The sequence below is a fragment of the Nycticebus coucang genome, chromosome 18 (genome assembly GCF_027406575.1).
Source record: "Nycticebus coucang isolate mNycCou1 chromosome 18, mNycCou1.pri, whole genome shotgun sequence".
Classification (NCBI taxonomy): domain Eukaryota; kingdom Metazoa; phylum Chordata; class Mammalia; order Primates; family Lorisidae; genus Nycticebus; species Nycticebus coucang.
The window spans coordinates 66976974-66994579 of record NC_069797.1 but is presented as its reverse complement, the minus strand read 5'-3'; the positions used below and the strand labels follow the sequence as shown (position 1 = coordinate 66994579).

The 17606-nt window shown below is 37.4% G+C and overlaps 1 protein-coding gene across 4 annotated transcripts in view; it reads right to left on the bottom strand.

Annotated features, from left to right (window-relative positions):
- CEP112 (centrosomal protein 112) overlaps positions 1 to 17606 on the bottom strand; it is a 519949-nt gene that overhangs the window by 115276 nt on the left and 387067 nt on the right. The gene's annotated exons all lie outside the window — the stretch shown is intronic.

The following is a 17606-nucleotide window of genomic DNA, read 5'->3' as shown; positions in this document are numbered from 1 at the left end:
CATAAAGGCACATTGGAGGCCTCTCCACCCCTGATGAGAAGAGAGCCCCCAGGAGGGTGAGGCAGAGTCTGAAGTGGGAAGAGAAAGTGTTAATTTGTGGGTTTGCTCCTGAGAAAAGCCCTGCCTTCTGGCTAAGCCTGGAATAGGGGGAAAGAGTGAGGGGCTCCTGTAAGAGGAGGAGGGACTCAGCTGTGAGCCCCAGAGGGCCTGGCCACATGGGCACACTGTAGGACAGAGCCACACTCAGAACAGGCATTGCAGCATGTGCATCTATACAGGCCAGAAAGACAGGTGCACCTTTTCCTGTGTGTTCCTCCCCTTGACCTCAAACGAGGAGAATAAAAAATTTCCTGGGTATCCACCCGCTTGTCTGGCAAAGGACTCTGGTAGCCGCGTGCCCTGCAGAGCCTTCCCTGCCTCTGCACAGAGCCCTTTTCCTGGCCAGAGACTGCTGGAGCCTTGGGCCCTCTGTGCCAAAGTCACTGGGCGCCAGGCACTCCCAGAACTGTGCACACCACCCACCGCCCTGTTGCTGGATCCAGGTGTGTCATACTCCAAAACTGCTTCCACAACCAGAACTCCCTGACTGGGGCAGCCCCAGAGGAACTACACAGGGTCACTCCTACACAGATACAGCAACAATAGAGTGATCCGGATGGGGTCTAATTTTGGAGAGATACCTCCCCAACTCTGAGGCCGGCCAGAGGCAACAGTGAAAAACAATCATGAGGTGAAATCAGCAGAAAAACTCTGGCAATATGAATAATCAGAGTAGATCAACTCCCCCAAGGAACAATGGGGCAGACACAGCACAAGATCCCATGCACAAATAAATAGCTGAGATGTCAGAAATTGAATTCAGAATCTGGATAGCAAATAAAATCGAATTAGAATTCCAAGCAGTAACTCAAAAGAAGTCTCAAGAATTCAACGAATTCAAAGCCCAAATGACCAAAGATTTTGACACATTGAGACAAGAAGTTGCAGCCCTCAAAGATCTGAGAAACACAGTAGAATCCCTCAGTAACAGAATGGAGCAAGCAGAAGAAAGGATTTCAACATCGAAGACAAAGTTTTAAAACGCTCCCAAACTCTCAAAGAGAAAGAGAAATGGAGGGCAAAAACAGATCAATCTCTCAGAGAGCTCTGAGATAATTCGAAGAAAACCAATATTCATCTTATAGGGATCCCTGAAAGTGATGAAGTGGCTTCACAAGGCACAGAGTCTCTTCTCCATGAGATTATGAAGGAGAACTTTCCAGACATGCCAAGAGATTCTGAAATTCAGATAGCAGACAGTTTCAGAACTCCAGCATGACTCAACCCGAGTAAGACATCCCCCAGACACATCATAATCAATTTCACTAAAGTTAATATGAAGGAGAAAATTCTGAAAGCAGCCAGATGAAAGAAAACCATTACCTACAAGAGGAAGAATATTAGAATAACTGCAGATCTCTCTGCTGAAACCTTTCAAGCTAGAAGAGGATGGTCATTGACTTTTAATCTCTTAAAACTAAATAACTTTCAACCCAGGATCCTGTACCCAGCTAAACTGAGTTTCATTTATGATGGAGAAATTAAATACTTTAATGACATTCACATGTTGAAGAAATTTGCCATAACTAAACCAGCTCTCCAGGATGTTCTAAGATCTATCCTTCATAAAGACCAGTGTAACCCTCCACCACAAAAGTAAACCCACCCAGAAAATTTTGATCAAATTCCAACTTCCACAGTTGCAAAAGGATTAAAAATGTCCACCGGACTCTCAAAAGTCTTATCAATATTCTCAATTAATGTGACTGGTTTAAATTATCCTCTAAAGAGGCACAGGTTGACTGACTGATTACAAAAACTAAAGCCAGATATCTGCTGCATATAAGAATCGCATCTTACATTAAAAGACAAATATAGACTCAAGGTGAAGGGATGGTCATCTATACTCCAGGCATATGGAAAGCAGAAAAAAGCAGGCATTGCAATTCTATTCACAGATGAAATAGGCTTTAAACCAACCAAAATAAGGAAGGAAAAGGATGGACACTTCATATTTGTTAAAGGTAATATTCAATATGATGAGATTTCAATTATTAATATTTATGCACCCAACCAGAATGCACCTCAATTTATAAGAGAAACTCTAACAGACATGAGCAACTTGATTTCCTCCAGTTCCATAGTAGTTGGAGATTTTAACACCCCTTTAGCAGTGCTGGATAGATCCTCCAAAAAGAAGCTGAGCAAAAAAATCTTAGATTTAAACTTAACCATTCAACATTTGGACTTAGACATCTACAGAACATTTCTTCCCAACAAAACTGAATACACATTCTTCTCATCAGCCCACGGAACATACTCCAAAATCAACCACATCCTAGACCACAAATCTAACCTCAGCAAATTAAAAAAAAAAAAAAAAAGAAATGATCCCTTGCATCTTCTCAGACCATCATGGAACAAAAGTTGAACTCAATAACAACAGGAATCTGCATACCCATACAAAAACATGGAAGCTAAATAACCTTATGCTGAAGGATAGATGGGTTATAGATGAGATGAAGAAGGAAATCACCAAATTTTTGGAACAAAACAACAATGAAGACATGAATTCTAAGAAGCTCTGGGATACTGCAAAGGCAGTTCTAAGAGGAAAATTTATAGCACTGCAAGCCTTCCTCAAGAAAACGAAAAGAGAGGAAGTAATAACTTAATGGGACATCTCAAGCAACTGGAGAAGGAAGAACATTCCAACCCCAAGCTCAGCAGAAGAAAATAAATAACCAAAATCAGAGCAGAATTAAATGAAATTGAAAACAAAAGAATTATGCAACAGATCAATAAAACCAAAAAGTTGGTTTTTTGAAAAGGTCAATAAAATAGATAAACCTTTGGCCAACCTAACCAGGAAAAAAAAGTAAAATCTCTAATTTCATCAATCAGAAATGGTAAAGATGACATAACAACAGACCCCTCAGAAATTCAAAAAATCCTAAACGAATATTACAAGAAACTTTACCCTCAGAAATATGAAAATCTGAAACACATCGACCAATACTTGGAAGTACGCCACCTACCAAGACTTAGCCAGAACGAAGTGGAAATGTTGAACAGGCCTATATCAAGTTCTGAAATAGCATCAACTATACAAAATCTCCCGAAAAAGAAAATCCCAGGACCAGATTGCTTTACATCAGAATTCTACCAAACTTTTAAAGAAGAATTAGTACCTATATTACTAAACCTCTTCCAAAATATAGAAAAAGAAGGAATACTACCCAACATATTCTACGAAGCAAACATCACCTTGATCCTTAAACCAGGGAAAGACCCAACAAGAAAAGAAAATTATGGATCAATATCACTAATGAATATTGATGCAAAAATATTCAATAAGATCCTATTAAACAGAATCCAACAACACATCAAAAAAATTATACACCATGACCAAGTGGGATTTATCCCAGAGTCTCAAAGCTGGTTCAATATACGTAAATCTGTAAATGTAATTCAGCACATAAACAAATTAAAAAGTAAAGACCATATGATTCTCTCAATTGACACAGAAAAGCTTTGGATAATATCCAGCATCCCTTCGTGATCAGAACACTTAAGAAAATTGGAATAGAAGGGACATTTCTTAAAGTAATAGAGTTCATCTACAGCAAACCCACAGCCAATATCGTATTGAATGGAGTTAAATTGAAATCATTTCCACATAGATCAGGAACCAGGCAAGGTTGCCTATTGTCTCCACTGCTCTTTAACATTGTAATGGAAGTTTTAGCCATTGCAATTAGGGAAGAAAAGGCGATCAAGGGTATCCACATTGGGTCAGAAGATATCAAACTTTCACTCTTCGCAGATGACATGATCGTATATCTGGAAAACACTAGGGATTCTACTACAAAACTTTTAGAAGTATCAAGGAATACAGCAATGTCTCAGGCTACAAAATCAACACCCATAAATCTGTACCCTTTATATATACCAACAATAGCCAAACCGAAAAAACTGTCAAGGACTCTATTCCTTTCACAGTAGTGCCAAAGAAGATGAAATATTTGGGAGTTTATCTAACAAAGGACGTGAAAGATCTCTATAAAGAGAACTATGAAACTTTAAGAAAAGAAATAGCTGAAGATGTTAACAAATGGAAGAAAATTCCATGCTCATGGCTCGGAAGAATCAACATCATTAAAATATCTATACTACCCAAAGCAATATATAATTTTAATGCAATTCCTATGAAAGCTCCATTGCCATATTTTAAAGATCTTGAAAAAATAATACTTCGTTTTATATGGAATCAGAAAAAACCTCGAATAGCCAAAACATTACTCAGAAAGAAAAACAAAGCAGGAGGAATCATGCTATCAGACCTGAGACTGTACTATAAATCGATAGTGATCAAAACAGCATGGTATTGGCACAAAAACAGAGAAGTAGATGTCTGGAACAGAATAGAGAACCAAGAGATGAATCCAACTACTTACTGTTATTTGATCTTTGATAAGCCAATTAAAAACATTCAGTGGGGAAAAGATTCCCTATTTAACAAATGGTGCTGGGTGAACTGGCTGGCGATCTGTAAAAGACTGAACCTGGACCCACACATTTCACCATTAACTAAGATAGACTCTCACTGGATAAAAGATTTAAACTTAAGACATGAAACTATAAAAATACTTGAAGAAAATGCAGGGAAAACTCTTGAAGGAATCGGCCTGTGTGAATATTTTATGAGGACGACTCCTCAGGCAATTGAAGCAGTATCAAAAATACATTATTGGGACCTGATCAAACTAAAAAGCTTCTGCACCACCAAGAACATAGTAAATAACGCAAGCAGACAGCCCTCAAAATGAGAGAAAATATTTGCAGGTTATACCTCCGATAAAGGTTTAATAACCAGAATCACAGAGAACTCAAACATATTAGCAAGAAAAGAACAAGTGATCCCATCTCAAGGTGGGCAAAAGACTTGAAGTGAAAATTCTCTAAAGAAGACAGATACATGATCTACAGACACATGAAAAAAAGCTCATCATCCTTAATCATCAGAGAAATGCAAATCAAAACTACTTTGAGATATCACCTAACCCCAGTAAGAGTAGCCCACATAACAAAATCCCAAAACCAGAGATGTTGGCATCGATGTGGAGAAAAGGGCACACTTCTACACTGCTTGTGGGAATGCACACTAATACGTTCCTTCTGGAAGGATATTTGGAGAATACTTAGAGATCTAAAAATAGACCTGCCATTCGATCCTATAATTCCTTTACTAGGTTTATACCCAAAAGACCAAAAGTCACAATATAACAAAGATATTTGTACCAGAATGTTTATTGCAGCCCAATTCATAATTGCTAACTCATGGAAGAAGCCCAAGTGCCCATCGACCCATGAATGGACTAGCAAATTGTGGTACATGTATACCATGGAATATTATGTAGCCTTAAAGGAAGATGGAGACTTTACCTCTTTCATATTTACATGGTTGGAGCTGGAACATATTCTTCTTGGCAAAGTATCTCAGGAATGGAAGAAAAAGTATCCCAACCCTACTATGAAGCTAATTTATAGCTTTCATATGAAGGCTATAACCCAATTATAGCTCAAGAATATGGGGAAAGGCCCAAGGGAGGTGAAGGGATGGGGAAGGTTGGGGTGGAGGGAGGGTAATGGGTGGAGCCACATCTACGGTGCATCTTAGAATGGGTACAGGCAAAACCTACTAAATGCAGAATACAAATGTCTTCATACAATAACTAAGAAAATGCCATGAAGGCTACGTTGAACAGTTCGATGAGAATATTTCAGATTGTGTATGAAACCAGCACATTGTACCCCCTTGATGGCACAAATGTACACAGCTATGATTTAACAATAAAAAAAGAAAAAAATGCAAAAAAAATAAATAAATAAGAGTTTGACCATTTAAAGCTAATGCAGCATAGCTAGAAGAGGAACCGTCAGTAAAGGCAAGATCTGCATGAGGAAGTGGGACAGCAGAATGCAGGCAAGGAGAAATGAAAGTAACTTAGATACTGGGCAATGATAAGTAATCTGATATGTAGAATTGGCAAAAGCAAGTTGCCAGGCAATATTAAACTGCCATAATTGACTGACTTGTGCTGTGGTGTAAGGAACTTTAATAAAATGAGGGTCAATCCCCCCACACACACAAAAAAAAAAAAAGAAAGAAAGAAAATTTCCTGGGTGTCTGAAAGCAGCAGGGACATAGTACGGAGAATGCCAGGCCTGAGGGCTTTCTAAGAGAAAGGAGGGATGACATAGATGTGACCAGTATCAACTGACAACCAAAGATCAGCAGGGACAATAGATGTCTCAGAGGCCCCAGCTTGGCCACTGCACCAGGCAGGATAGAGCCGCTGGGGCTCACAGGCTGTCCTGGGCAGGTGGGGAGCGATTGAGGTCAGAGGAGATGGAGGTCAAGTGCCACGTTTCTGCTACACAGCCACAAGGTACAGCCACACAAAACACTAGCTGAGATCATAGTGAAGCATGCATATCTGAGTTCATGGCCCAACACGTGCACCCTTTGCAGTATATCACGTAAGCTGCTTCTGCCCAGTACCCTTGCCATGGTGAGTGGGTGGAAACATGAGACCCTTTCTTCCTCTGAAGCTTGGAAATTAACATTTGACCATCCTTGTGCAGGGGTGGTGTACAGGGTCTCTGCTCCCCGGCAAGCATGGCCCAGGCAGTGTGCTCATTCAGATCAGTGCTGCCTCTGCAGCAAGGGGATTGAGAGAGGAGCTGGGCAGGAGAGCAAAAGCATTTTCATCAGTCTCTCTCACTCCGCGTTATATCATCAGTATTTTCCTATATCATTAAAATTATTTCAAAACCCAATTTTTAAAAGCTTAGTATTTCAGCATAAGGCTTGAGGACAAAAAAAAAAATTCAGAAAAGACTGATTCCTGACTCACAAATTCAGGAAAAGACTGTTCTGTAGCCACAGTAACAAGCAGCCATGGGAACTGGTTTTAAACTTGTTCATTAATCAACAACTTGCTTTGGTGGACGCAATTTTGGAATCAACCAAGAGGTGTCAGCCCCTCACTATGAAAGCCAGCTAATCTGATACGGACTCACTCCAACCAGCACACCTCTGAGGGCCAACCGGTCAGCAGGAGTCTCACACAGGTCACCACGCTTCTGCCTGAGGATGTCAAGCCACATCTTTGAAAGTTCTCCCACCTCCATCTGTACTCCACCCCAAATCCCTACACAAGATCAAAAGGGTGCTCTGCCCAGAAAGGCTGTGCCCGACTAGCACAGCTGCCCTTTATTACAGTAAGCAATGAATTCAGCTTCCTCTTTTTTATTGGAGATACTGACAGCATGACTTAGTGAACCATTCCTCTGTTGCTGGATACTTAGATTATTTCCAATACTATATCATTATAAATAAAACTTGGGTATATAACTGCACATAACAATGTTTCATTGCACTAATGATTATATTTTTAAGATAAATTCCAGACACGTAATTGTCTGAGATGCCTATGACAGTATATGCTTGTAAGTAGTAGTTATTTTTAATATAATCTTTGCCAATATAAGAACATTTTCTTATTTTAATTGGTATTTATTTATCTTTAAGAATGAGTACACTAGTTATTTCCATTATACCTATTAGCCCCTTCTTCCACAGGCATATAATTTTTGGCTGGGCACCTGCCATACAATATAAAGACTATATTTTTCCAGCCTCCTTTGCACCTGAGTGAGCCATGTGACCAAGTGCTGGCCATGTAGGTGGCACATAAGTGGAGGCATCGTGGGCAGCTCCTGGGAGCTTCCTTTACAAGCACATCTATGTGAACTTTGATTCCTCTTTGGCCACTTGCCATCCCTCATCCTGAGGCTTAGGCCTTTGCTGCTCTACTCACCACAAAGATGAGTGACCACCACAGGATGGATGGCGCAGTGGGAAGCCAGGCCCTAACTTGAATGGCTAAGCTCATACTTTAGGTGTGAGGGAAACCAACTTTCTTGTTTAGGCCACCATTTTTGGAGTTTTCCATGACTCCCTGGTGATTCTAATTCTAACAAACACACTTCTATTTTATAGGCCATAGTCCTGACTTTCTGTTCTGAGTATCCATCTGCCTACAGGCCACTTTCATGTAAACTGTCACCCTAAGAACATTAAAATTCAACATCTCTATCCATGGTTGCCACAAACATTCAATTGATAAAAAACACAATATTTGTGAAGCGCCAATGAAGCAAATGTTACTCCTCTATATATAACAGAGCAAGCTGGTAAACAGAGCACATTTCCAAAGGACTTGTCTAGTGCACGGGTGTATGCAGTAAATCTATCTGTGCCATTTTCCCACTAGCATTTGTTCACTTCAGGTCTCTGCATCACATTCTTCTAATTTTCACAATATTTCAAAAAGCTGCTCGGGAGGCTGAGGCAAGAGAATCGCGTAAGTCCAAGAGTTAGAGGTTGCTGTGAGCCGTGTGACGCCACGGCACTCTACCCGAGGGCGGTACAGTGAGACTCTGTCTCTACAAAAAAAAAAAAAAAAAAAAAATTTCCATTATTACTGTATCTGCAATGATGATCTGTGATTAGTGAAGTTTTTTTTTTTTTTTTTTGCTGTTTTTGGCCAGGGCCGGATTTGAACCCCCCGCCTCTGGTATACGGGGCCAGCTCCCTACTCCTTTGAGTCACAGGCATCGCCCCGTGATTAGTGAAGTTTGATGTTACTACTGCAATTACTTTGGGGTCACAGGAACTGTGTGCATATAAAATGGGAACTTAAAAAGAAATTCAACATTTCTACAGTTCTACATACCTTGAGGGTTGGAGCTATGCGACAGTCATTTATCATCCCTCTGCCCCCACCCACACCAAGGTAGATAAACAGTAGGTGCTCAATAAGTGTTTGGTGTTGAAGTTCTCCCCTTCATGAAGATTCTTAATCTGGAGCCATGGATAGGCTTTAAGAGTCCATGAAACTGCCCTCTCCTCATATGTTATGCAAAGTTTTAGGTATTCTGTAATGGAATCCAAATATTTCAAGAAAAATTTTCAAAGAGCTAAATGACTCAAAGAAGTTTGAGCAGTACTGTCCCTATGGCACACTGCAACCAGAATTCTGCCTCTCCTGTGGGCTTAAAACCATTACTCTTTCTTCAGTTTATTGGTCTATAACATTTCCACTGCTTTACCCAATTTCTTTCTTTCTCAATCTCATGTTGACAGTGTTCTCTTGATTTGTCTCCCTGTCTCCACATTTAGCCAACCTCTAATCTTTCCTGGATTGATATTGGTAACCATCTTGCTGACGAATCTTGGCTTACCAAGTCCACACTCCCTGCCCTCAGTGATATGGAACCCACATCTCTTTTCTGCTTCCAACTCCCCAAATACCACCTTTTCCCTGCTAGGACATCAAGTCCTCAAAGACAGGAGTCTTTGTCTATTTTGTTCACAGATATAACCCAAGGCCATCACAGAACACAACCAATAACTGTAGAATGAATAAACATTTTCTAACATGCATTAATGGGTTTTCCAGACTGCGTTTTGCTTTGTAGTCTCCATTCCTCTGCCATAATGTTTTTCTCCATTCTATCAATGTACCATGACCAGTTCAAATGCTAACATGCTTTTCTTTGTTCATGTCCATTAGAAGTGATTTACTTTTTATCCTTCAGTATTTAGAGTCTTGGTAATATTTATGGCTGTTCTAGCATTTTTCAAAAGTGTGTCTTACTTTTCCTAATTAGGTTATGAACAGAGCTAATTGCTTTGGCTTAGCAGTGGCTTGGAAAATATTATTTAAATAATCAATAAAAAAGCATATATGGGCTAAATTGGTAAGATTTTGTATAGCTTTTGGATAAAAATATAGTTTTCTATTTCTTCATTTCCATTTAGCATATTTTCTTTTTTTTAAGAGACAGAGTCTCACTCTGTCACCCTCAGTAGAGTGCCGTGGCATCACAGCTCACAGCCACCTCCAACTCCTGGGCTTAGGCAATTCTCCTGCTTCAGCCTCCCGAGTAGCTGGGACTACAGGCATCCACCACAACATACAGCTATTTTTTTGCTGCAGTTTGGCCTGGAGCCAGGTTCGAACCCACCACCCTCGGTATATGGGGCCAGCGCCCTACTTATTGAGCCACAGGCATTACCCTCCATTTAGCATATTAAAGGTAAGGGAGAGGTAAGAGGCAGAAGTGGAAAGGTTTAGTAATGTATATAAAACATAATTTACCATACTTTACTATATCTTCTCTAAGATGAAAGGGCATTTGGGGTAAAATGGAAATTTGGCATAAATGTTTATGAAAGAAGGCATCTACACTATTTTTTCATCTTGCTAAATATAATTTGTTTTGTATGTCATGAGTATCTTAGGACATTTTAACATAATTAAAATACATAAGGAAAGCTGATTACATAAAAATAACTATAAAGATAATGTAATATAAATTCAAAGAAAATATTACCTTTATCACATTGTAGTTATAACTCTCCCCAAAATTGTATTATACTAAACAATAAAATTTGACTTTTAATTATATGTATGTGTAATTGTATCTTGAAGTTTATGCTTGCTCAAACAGAATGTCAGTAATTTTTTTTCTTTATTAAATCATAGCTGTGTACATTGATATGATCATGGGGCATCATTCACTAGCTTCACAGAGAATGTCAGTAATTTTACGGAATTATCTTTCACTGCCATTCCCCTTAACTTTCAAGATGGATTAAAAATTATTGAAACAGAGTTTCTATTTGTTGTTCATCTAGTGAAATGTTCACAGTGCTTTGCATTCACCAGGCACTTAACATTTATTAAACTGAATGTTGAAAAAAGGTTAATCTATCCTTGACTTGATCATACTAATTTACGACATTCTCCAAGATCAACTTATTATTGAGGATTAGCAGGCAGAATGCCGTTTATAAATATTCTGATCACCACATTTCAAATTTCAAAGCCCCTTCTTTAAAAAAGTAAGCAGGATAGTAGAGTGGCAGGAGTAGGAGGATGTACCCTTGTTAAGTAGGACACAGATGCGAAACACATCTAGCTCTAATGATTCATCTTTTGAATCTTATTTTAAGCCAAGAATAAATTCTTAATTTGATACAATCATGAAAAGAAAGGGTACCTTAATTCTTTTCACTATATATAAATCCCAAATTGAGAAAATGACCAATTACTCTAAATAGCAAAAATATTGGCAAATGTCATTGTTCCACATTTAATGACTCCTCAGCTTTAATTCATTTCTAGAAAATTGACTGAATCACCTTAGATATAATAGCTGCTTTACCCAGAAGCTAATAATTAGGAACTCCAAGTGTTCTGGTTTGTGTCCCTGCTTATTCATTTTGTAAGAATCCAACAGAAAAGCTATGTACTTTATTAATGAAAGAAGAAATGAGACATTTTTGAAAAGGGTCATAATGTTTCATCATCAGCATCGCTATTTGCTGAGTGATAATTGGTAAATATTGGTGAATCCATTCTAACAAGTGGTGCCCACATAGTCCTGAGTTTGGCCCTATTTCTGAATGTGCTGATTAGTACTGGATACATTTTCTGCCCACAAAGAGTTAATAACTCTGGTTAATATTATGGACTAAAATAATACATACTAAATGACAGTTAATGTAAAGAATAACAGGGGACAGTTGATTTTCTTCTCTCTGTAATTCAGGACTAATTTTCTTACCATTGCAACATATATTTACATGGCTAACACCCACAAATGATCACATAAGATTTACATGCCTCTCCCCACCCTACTCACTGAATAAGAAAGCAAACTGTGAAACGAGCTTATGGAAATAGTTAAAGAATTAAGATCTAATCATATTTCAAAGCTCACCCTCAGAGAAGCTCTCTGAAGCAAAGGCCATAGAAACTGAAACTCATTTATTACTTGGGCAGAAATATAAACTTTAAGAGAATGAGGGAGAAAAAAAACACTTTACTTTGCTCTAGGGAAGAAGCAACTATTCTCTGATGTGCAGGAAAGAATTCATCATCAAAGACCCCATGTTAATGGGGTCAATTAATTTTTTTAAGACTATCTTCTGCAACATTTTTATAGGTCTGTGACATTTATGCTTTATACTAAAATCTAATGTATGATTTGACAAATGTCAAAGTAAAATGACTACTATATTTAACAAATTTTAACATGCATAATATACACTTTAAATACTTAGCATAATTTACATATGAGTGGCACATTCTATGATATAGTATTTTTAGGGAGCTGATAGAAGATTTACCTAAAATTTGGACTTCAGAGATCAAAAATGTTGACATTGTTCAATGACCAAATAACATTATTTGGTCAAGTAATAAATTATTTAAATTTATAAGCTTCGAATCAAGGAGTTAGAAGCCCCAATTTGTCATGCTCGTAAATTCCATTAATATTTCACTTACTATTTTGGAAAATTTTCTACTTTTTGGCTCATTGTGGCTTAGAAAATATAAAAGATTGCAATGCATGTTAATTAGAAATTTTATGAATTAATATATTTACAAGAAGCTGCTATATTAGATTTGAAGGCAGTTCAATACAAAACAGTGATCTCAATACTTAAAAGCTCTATTTGCTACATGGGATTATTTAAAGTTTGCAATAGGTGTTGAGAGGACATTCTTAAGTTAGCTGTTCCTAATTTAGTCATTAGCTGTTCCTAAATTAAAATTACTTAGAGCTTACCAGGATTATCTACAGTGAGTCAGAATTACAATATCATTTCATTTAAAAATAATATTGGAAACATTGGAAAGCAATGAGCATGATGCCCATACAAACAAACCCTATTCCCCAATTAGTCTACAAAAATAAGTATCCTGTTGCTGTGTGACTGAATTTCCTATTACCCAGATCCTTAGATTTACTCTAGTCACATTTTTCGTTAACTCCAGTTGCTCTGATTGACTATTCCAACAATGATCGCTAGGTGGTAAGCAACAGAGCATAGTGGTTAAAAGCACAAGTTTTGAAGTTAAACCAACCTGAGTGGCGTGACCATGGGCAAATCGTTTAACTTTCCTGGGCATTATTTTATAATTTGCAGATAAAGTGGACAATAAAGACTAAACAGGACTGAGATTTAGCAGTGTAGGAATGGTAGAAGTTCAAGATGGCAATGGATCAGAGAGTGGTGAGTCAGCACTGGAATAAAGACAAAGACCAGGCTCTTTATGCATGAGGAAACAGCAAAAATAAAAGGCTAGGCAAGAGTGATCAAAAGGGGAATTTGGTAGACTGAGATCTCCACGGGAAGTAGCTGAGTCATGTTGGGTCTAAAGCATGGCTACGTTTTTTCATGATCTAAAGTGGATAGAAGTTACTTTACTATAGCCGAGCTTACAGAACTGCAGGGCCAGGCTGTTGGAAAAGTCAGCTACTGAAATCACTCTTTTACAGTCAATTCTAATTACTCTTTCTTGTTCATCCTTCCACTGTGAGCCTATGAAAAGAATTGCTTGCCTCGGCTTCTTTACTGGGGAAGTAATTTTCTTCCTGACATGTCCCAAAGACTATGGTGCTCTGCTGCTTTGACAATGTTAATCATTTTTACTTGGACATGTTTAAATTATGTAATAATTAATACATACCAAAGAACAGTACATTTTGTAAGTTTATGAAACATGACAAAGAACCCTCCTCAAATGACAACTTAATATCCAGCATTACAAATGCCAGAGCGTTTACCTGCATGCTTCCTCCCAGCCCCAGCTTGATCCCTTAACCCTTTCTAAGAATTAATCACTACCTTCAATTTTATTTATTGTCTTGCTTAAAAAATTAACAAATGGGTATGTATTTATAACATTTTATTAATTTTGAACTCTTTATAAGCATAATCATGCTCTATGTATAATAGTTTCCGGCAACTTGCTGCTTTTCACACGTCGTTTTTTAAGATTCATTCATAATGTTTACTTTGAAATTGTATTTTCTTTATTTTCCTTACTTTAGAACATTCAATTGTGAGAGTGGACAAAAATAATTCTTTTATAAATGGGCACTTGGATTCTTGGAACTCTTCCCTCCATGAACCATACTGCTATAAACACCCCTCCCTAGACATGCCTTCTTGTGCATACTCTTGAGTTTATAGGGCTCTAGATTCTCTATTCTATTCCATAAATCTAATTCATTTATCCATTCATGGGTTGATGGGCATTTAGGGTGCTTCCACGACGTGGCTATTGTGAATTGGGCTGCAATAAACATTTTGGTGCACATGTCTTTGTTGTTAAAACGATTTTTGTTCATCTGGGTAGACACCTAGTAATGGTATTGCAGTATCAAACAATAGGTCAACTTTTGGTTACTTGGAAATTCTTCATACTTCTTTCCAAAAAGGCTGTATTAGTTTGCAATCCCACCAGCAGTGTTAAAGTGTCCCCTTCTCTCCACATTCACACCAGCATCCGAGTTTTGGGACTTTGTGATATGGGCTAATCCTACCGGAGTTAGGTGATATCTCAAAGTGGTTTTGATTCACATTTCTCTGATGATTAAAGATGATGAGCATTAAGAGGGACTTTACCTAACAAATGCAAGCAATGTAACCTGGTTCTTTGTACCCACAACGAATCCCCAACAATAAAAAAAGAGTGGGGGACAATTATAAGAGGGACTTTACCTAACAAATGCAATCAATGTAACCTGTTTCTTTGTACACTCATGACTCCCCAACAATAAAAAAAAAAAGATGATGAGCATTTTTTCATGTGTTTATTGGCTATTCATCTGTCATCTTCAGAGAAGTTTCTGTTTAAATTGCTTGCCCCAAAAGAAATGCGGTTGTTTGCTCTTCTTTTATTGATTAATTTGAGTTCTCTGTAGATTCTAGTTATCAGACCTTTGTTGGAGTCATAACATGCAAAAGTCTTCTCTCATTCCGAAGGCTGTCTATTCATTCACTTCAGCTGTTGTGCCCTTAGTTGTGCAGAAGCTTTGTAAGCGTGATCAAATCCCACTTATTTATTTTTGGTGTTGCTGCAATTGTTGGGGTGGGGGGGTCTTCCTCATAAAATATTTTCCCAGGTTAATATCTTCAAGTGTTTTACCTGCACTCTTTTTTTATAGTTTCATGTCTTAAATCTTTTATCCAGCGAGAATCAATTTTTGTTAGTAGTGAGAGTTGTAAGTCCAGTTTCAGTCTTCTACAGGTGGTTAACCAGTTCTCCCAGCACCATTTGTTAAATAGGGATTCTTTTTCCCAATGCATGTTTTTGTTAGGCTTATCAAAGATCAAATGATAATATGTGGCTGGGTACATCTCTAGATTTTCTATTCTATTCCATAGATCTAAGTCTCTATTTTTGTGCCAGTACCATGCTGTTTTGATCACTATAGATTTGTAGTATAACCTGAAGTCTGATAATGTGATGTCTCCAGATTTGTTTTTATTTCTAAGAATTGTATTGGCTATTTGGTTTTTTTTCTGATTCCATATAAAAGGAAGTACTATTTGTCCAAGTTCTTTAAAGTATGACATTGGTGCTTTGGTGGGGATTGCATTAAACTGCAGATTGCTTTTGGGTAGTATGGACATTTTAGCAATGTTCATTCTTTCCAGCCATGAGCATGGTTAACATCTTCTGCTATTTCTTTTCTCAGGGTTTCACAGTTCTCTTTATAGAGATCTTTCACATCGTTTGTTAGATAAATTCCCAGGTATTTCATCTTCTTTGGTACTACGGTAAAAGGAATAGAGTCTTTGATTATATTGTTGGCTTGACTATTGTTGGTATATATAAAGGCTACTGATTTGTAGGTATTGATTTGTATCCCGAGACACTGCTATATTCCTTGATCACTTCTAAGAGCTTCGTAGTTGAGTCCCTAAGGTTTTCCTGGTATAATATCATGTCATCTGTGAAGAGTGAAAGTTTGACCTCCTCTGTCCCCATTGAAATACCCTTGATTTCCTTCTCTTGCCTGATTGCGATGGCTAGGACTTCCAGTAATGTGGTGAAGAGCAGTGGTGACATCCTTGTTTACTTCCAGATCTGAGTAGAAACACTTTCAATTTTACTCCATTCCTTATGATACTGGATCTGGGTTTGCTATAGATGGCCTCTATCAGTTTAATAAATGTCCCATCTAAGCCCATTTTCTTAAGTGTCTAATCATGAAAGGATGCTGGATATTATCAAAATCTTTTTCTGCATCCATTGAGAGAATCATATGGTCTTTGTTTTTGATTTTATTTATGTGGTGTATTATATTTATATTTTTAATTACAGTTTTAGTAAGATATAATTCACAAATGAAGTTCACAGTTTTCAAGTGAACAATTCAGTGGTTTCTAGTATATCCATAAAGCTACACATCTATCACTGCTAGGAACTTGTAGAACATTTTCATCACCTTAAAAAAATTCTCATTAAAAGTCATTTACCATTCTCCCTTCCCTGAGCCACTGCCAACCTCTAATCCACTTTCTGTCTCTATGTATTTTCCCATTCTAGACATTTCTATAAATGGAATCATAAATGTAATATGTGACCTTTCATGACTGGATTTCTTCACTGAGCGTATTTCCAAGGTTAATTTATGTTGTGGCACATATCCATACTTCAAATCCATTGTATAGATTTTTGTTTATCCATTCACCAGTTGATGAACATTTGGGTCGCTTCCACTTTTTGACTACTATGAATAATGCTGCTGTGAACATTCTTGTACAGATTTCCTTGGGAAATAGGAAAATTGGGAAATTGAAAGCTCAATTCTCATGGGCATATACTTAGGAGTGGAATTGCTGGGTCACGTGGTAACTATGTTTTACGTTTTGAGGAATTACCAAACTATTTTCCAAAGTGATCACATCATTTTACAATCCCACCAACAAAGTATGAAGGTTCTAATTTCTTGCACCCTTGCCAAAGTTTACTGTTGTCTGTCTTGTTGATTATATTCATTCTAGTTGTATGAATTTGTATCTCACTGTTGTTCTGACTTGCATTTCCTTAATGACTAATGATGTTGAGCATCTTTTCATGTGCTTGTGGGCCATTTGTATTATCTTCTTTGAGAAATGTATATTTAATTCCTTTACCTATTTTTAAAAATTGGGCTGTATTTTTAGTATTGAGTTTTAAGAGTCATTTATATAGTCTGGACATTAGACTTTGATCAGATCTATGATTTATAATTACCTTCTGGTCTTTGGATTGTTCTTTCATTGTCTTGAGAGTATCCTTTAATCACAAATTTTTTTTTACTTTGATAAAGTCCAACTTACCTATTCTTATCTTTTATCATTTATGCTTCTGGTGTCTTATGTAACAATCCTTTGCCTAATCATGAAATGCCATGAAAATTTACTTGTGTATTTTCTTCTAGGAGTTTTAAAGCATTTTTTGGATGATTTTTTCTAAAAGTTTCATCATATAGTTTTACCAGTTACATTTATGTCTGTGATTCATTTTGAGTTCATTTTTATGCATGTGGTGAGGCAGAGATTGAACTTCATTCTTTTGCATGTGGATAGCCAGTTGTCCCAGCAATATTTGTTGAATTTCCATATAAATTTTAGAATTAGCTTA